Raw genomic sequence first — 5872 nt, 5'->3', positions numbered from 1 at the left:
CAAATCCAACGCAATGCAAGAGATCAAATCCAAATTGAAAAATAACCCAATCAGATTGGAGGAAATGAGTGCAAAATCGAAGCAATCCAACATCAAAATTGTGGAGGGAGGTAAGAAAGATCAGTCTGCTGCTGGGTCAAGTAAAAAAAGGAAAGAAAAAACAACTAATTATATAGAAGAGAATGCAAAAAGAAAGGAAGTTGTTGTTTCTGGCTTATTGGAGCATGATGAGGTATTTGTATAATCATTATTTTTGTATATGTTACGATTTTATATTTTTCTTATATTTTATGTGTTGATTCATGTCTTATAACTGTTTGTTTATACAGTTTTATATAGTCACTATGTTAATATCCAAAGTTAAATGTATAAAATAGAACTATTTAACTATACATACAAGGTAAACAATTATACATTTGAAATTGGTTGTATAATGTATAATATATATACAGTATAAACATTTATATAGTTTTGTGCATTGTTTTATGTATACGTTTTTTCATTTGTATAAGGATCCTATTTGTTTATTACAAGGATCTGAAATCTCCACGTACTTATTAATAGTATATATATAACTGTATAAATATGTAAATGTATAAATATATGTATCAGTTTGTGCTATAGAAAACTATATGTATAAATGTGCTCCATGTATTATTATTTATATAAGTTTTTTACAATGTATAAATATACCTAAAAGTATGTGAATTGTATAAACATAAGCTCACTTGCATACATAAGCTTATAAACTGTATAATTATACATATAAGTTTGTCTAATGTATATATATATAAACTGTGGTGTTTCTTTCACTCACTCACTCTCTTACTTTCCTTTGTCTCACATTTACGAAGATATTATATATCGATATAAAATTGTTCACGTAATTCACTTAATCATCTTAATTAGAGTTTGTACCTATTGAAAGAATACTTTGACTATTTAGACACTTTGTGTGGATGTGGCATACCTTGTGGAGATCGAATAATTTTAGCCAGAATGATCTAAATATGATTAGTACTGACTACTTTATTAAACAAATTTCTATTTTGACAATTTTATCTATGTATGGGAAATGAATACATTTATAGCATTAAAATAAATGTCTAAGTAGTAAGTTTTAATGTCTTCCTCAAATATTATTGTTGCAACAAATGAAGTTCTTGTCATAAACAATTTTTTTTAAAAAAATAATTGTTATCTATTTAGACTAGATTTGATCATGAAGACTATACTGCGGTGACTCAAATCACAGACAAACTTAGGATTTAAAGACCGCATGCAAGTGTATTAATATCATCTTAATTTAAATGTTAAAGAAAGTTTCAATCACAATTAAGCGTTAAACTCTATTTCGAACAAAATATACACCTCTCAATATACATTCAACTTAAATTGATGATAGTTAAAAAGGAAATCTGATTTTGAATACATGTTGAACACCATCTTCGACCAAAAAAAAGCAAAATCAGAGTATGTTTTCGTCATGAAATTGCCTCTTGTTGCTATCTCTACATTCTAATGATCTCGACTGTTTGTATAGTACCATCAATAGCTTGATCGATTTTCTGAATTGAGTTACAATGGAGTTCTTAATGTTGAAGACGACGAAGAAGGAAGGGAATTCGAATGAAACAGAACGTGCGTGACTTCAATGATTTTTTTTCTTTTTTTTCTAACCGAAATTAATGTCTTTTTTTTTTTTTAAAACAATCAAAATGTATAAAAAAAAAGACTGACAGAAAGACACATCCGTAGCAAACTAAAAATTTGCTACGGACTGCAATTTTATAAAGTTTGCTACAACATACCATTAGCAATTTTTTATTTGCTATACGTAAAATTTTCTCTATAAAAATTGCAAGGAGGGGCAGAGGAAAGGTTGACTAGGTTTTTCCCAAATCACAGTTTTAACCATAGTATCATGTCTGCAATTCTCCACCATCCTAAACAGATCAGTCCATCTGAAAGGCCATTGGATGCAGTGGCGGCTTAAACTAATTAGTGGCCTAAAGCCAAAAATAAGTTGGAGATCTAAATTTTAATTATTTTTTTATATTTGAGATTCAAGTTTTATTTTTTTTATGATCTTAAACTAAAGCTATATATATATAGTTATATACCAAAATATTTTTTAATCTTGTGGTCTTAAACATACCATGTGGAAGTTAACTTTAAAAATTGATCTATAAAAAAGAAACATTCTTTTAATGTTTCGAAACAAATTAAAACATTCTTTAATTATTTTTTTTGTTAAAAAAAGCTTAAGATAATTTTATTATTGCTAAAAAAGTAGGCCCTTCGATTTTGGGGCCTAAGGCATATGCCTCATTTTTAAAGGCATTTGAGCCACCCCTGATTGGATGTAAGGGTAGTCTGTGCTAAGTAGGTGAATAGCATCCTTAAGGATTAAAAGTTTGACCCTAGCTGTATTGGACTGCTTGGTACCATACTTTGCTGCTCATCTATTTTTCCAGAGGTTCCATAAAATGATCAAGGGAAGGAGCTGGATGAGCAATTTCTGCACTTCATTTTTATATTCCTGTCTCCACCATCTCATCAGAAATGATCTTAGAGGAATGTGAACATGCTGAACACCCACAGCTGCAGAGACAAAATTCCAAATGTTGCTGGCAAAGTTACCTATATAAAAATATGCTCAATAGTATCCTCTCCAGGTCTGTAACAGTATGAACAAGGAGCAGGTTCCATTCCAAAATTAGTTATCTTATCATTGGTTGGTAACTTGCTTCTTAAAGCCCTCCAAGCAAGAAAGGAAATCTTAAAGGGGATATGTTTGTGCCAAATGCTTTTACTGATAATACTCTTGTTTTTCTTCTGTCTAATATGATCCCATGCTGAGGAGCAAGAGAACACCCCACTGTCATTAAGCTTCCAGAAAGGTTCATAAGGGATGCCTTCTTGGAGAAGAATGTTAGTATTCAAGATCTTAATTCAAGATCTTAGGAACAATAAGAGGAGGAACCCATTGTCTCACAAGGGATTCATTCCAATGCCCATCTATCAAAGACTCTGAAACTGTGGTATTGTTCAGACTTGTAATATGACTGCATTGAGGAGCTAAAGCACCATCCCCCAACCAATCATCCCACCAAAAAGAGATATTTCCAGAATTGATTTTCCAAGTGATTTGAGCTTCAGCAGTACCTTTATTTTTCATCATATAGTTCCAAATCAAAGACTGACCAGTGTCAACTTAGTGTATATAGCTTCTGTACCTTTCTTTTTTTTCCTTAGGTTAGTCTATAGCTTTTGATGAAATATGTAATTTCTGTTTGATGTGGTGGTTTCAGATGCTCCTACTCTTCCCCACTTTTGCATCTGGTCTACTGTGACAATATAGCTTCTCTGTTTCACTAATTAGTCTTTTTTTTCCTATTTTGCAGTTTGGTTGGAGAGGTGATGCTAGAGATCGTCTTATAATTTGACACCTGAAGAGGTTGAAAATGTCAATGGCCGGCGACGAAAGTTTTTGATCTATGACAAAGTTCTTGAAGTCTTTGGTCTATGAGAAACTATTCAAAAATGAGTTTTTTCTTTTTAAGAAAAAATAATAAAAGTAATACTTTGTTATTATACCCACAACCTTACAATTTATAGATCTGGGTTTTGCTTTTGCACTCTTGAGATTTACACACATGTTGATAATGAGAAAAAATGTTGTAGCAAAAGTAAGAGTGAGATATTTAACTACTTTAGTTCAATATGTCTATTACTATAAAGTTGGAGAACCAGAATTCGTTATTTTACTCCAAGGTTTCATGCAGGTTAATTCAAATGAATTTATATTATTTTTTAATTAATGAAATGAATGTGAACATGAATCAACTTTTTGTCTATTTACAGAATACGACACGTTTTGGTGCAATATGGTTGTACATCGAGATGAAGATCACAATTGGAAGGAGGCTGTTGAGGAAATAAACTAGAAGGGTTCTATCAAGTCTTTGAAGAAGCAAGTAAACAAAGAGTTAGTAAGGATATCAAGTTAGGAAGTTAGTTATTTTGGTAGACTATAAATAAGAGAACTCTGTACATTTTGGAAATACAATCAGAGAATTACTCTTCTTCTTCCTCTCCAATATACAATCTACTATTCTATTCTTGATTCATAAATCATCAGAGGCAATCGAAGAAAAAGGCCTTCAAGTCCAAGAAAACTTAGGAAATCATCATATTCTTGATTATAGTTTCCCTATAGTTGTAGTTAGAGTCCGTCTAGTTTTAGCTAGTTAATACGATGTCACTTGTTAAAACTTACTACTCCGTCTGTTCCAATTTATGTGACTTATTTTTCTTTTTAGTCAGTCTAAAAATGAATGACAAATTTCTATATTAAGTAACAATTTAACTATAAAATATTTATTTTACCCTTAATGAAATGATTTACAGCTACACAAATTTCTATAATTTATTTTGGACCACAAGTTTTAAAATTCTACCTTTCTTCCTTAAACTCAGTGCCGAATCAAACTACCTCACATAAAATGAGGCGTATGGAGTACCTTATAATGAGGAAATGATAATGGCATTTCTCCGATCCATCAACAGTAATTGAGATTGGATTTCTGTACTCAATATCACGTAAATTTCTCTTATTACTATCTATGATCTTAGTTTTAGAATTTCCTGAAAAGAAAAAAGAATTTGTTGCTCAACTTTTGTGTGCCCACACAATATTGATGTTGAAGTTGACTACAAGCCCAACTAGTTATATATGTAAACACAGTTGATTGCTTTAACTTATTATTTCAATCAATATTGATGGAATGACCAAATTGGAAAAGGTTCAATTTATTTCCATATCTCATTAATTAGTTGGTGATGTGTTTTGACCTCCCCTCCCCCCTTTCATGAGAAAATTAAGTGTTGGTGTATGACATGAACATGGTGCAAGCTAATATAATCATGGTCAATTTATTTGGATAAGTGTAGATTTATAGTTTATTTGTTAGTATAGACAACTTAAGGAAGGTGAAGAGAGTATCATAACTGTATATAACAATGTAATGAATCTCCATTTCTTGTTTCCGGGGAATTATATTTGTCTATAAGTTTGTAAATAATTTTAAATAAATATATATGAAGTTTGTTTAGATTTTAGGCTTCTAATTAAAAATTCTCTTTAGACATTCGATTACGTTGAGCCGCTGATGATACCAATACCTTCAAAATTTCCTTCCAAGTTGTACTGCAAATCAAAATACAACCAAAATCAATCTCAATAAGATCTGTACAAAAACAAAAAAAATAATACGGTGTAATTTTTTTTTAAAAAAACTTTCAAGTTGACATATGTAAGAATTTTTTTTTAACGTTAGTGAAGATCAAGCGTAAGTGATGCCACGTGGCTTTTTGTCACCGTTCGCTGATGTAATCAAAAAGGAAATCAGGAGGGCTAACGTTAATATTTGAGACATTTTTTATTTTTGTGTTTTAATTATTGCAAACTCAAGAAATGAGAACTATATTACTCTTCTTGAATTATAATTATCCTATGTATGTAATTGGAGTTTTACTATTTTAGCTAAGAAGACTCGATCAATGAATACAATATGAGGGCATGTAGAATTTCTCGTATTTTTTGTGTTTTGTGTTTTGTTGCTTGTGGTTTCTTTAATTTCTCAAACAATCAACCCAGGACATCACCATCTCTCTTTTTTTTTAAAAATAATTTTGAAAAATATTTCAAATTTTAAAAAAAATTATTTTTTATGCCAACACTACTACCCCCACCAGGCCACCCTCCGTCAATTTTTTTTTTCATTTTTTATGCTACCCCAACCCTTATCCCCCCCCCCCCCTCCCACCCCCCCCCCCCCCCACCCACCACCACCACCCACCCACCCTC

The sequence above is a fragment of the Solanum tuberosum genome, unplaced genomic scaffold (genome assembly GCF_000226075.1).
Source record: "Solanum tuberosum cultivar DM 1-3 516 R44 unplaced genomic scaffold, SolTub_3.0 scf00290, whole genome shotgun sequence".
Lineage (NCBI taxonomy): Eukaryota > Viridiplantae > Streptophyta > Magnoliopsida > Solanales > Solanaceae > Solanum > Solanum tuberosum.
The sequence above is the reverse complement of the archived record's forward strand: the minus strand, read 5'-3'. Positions refer to the sequence as shown.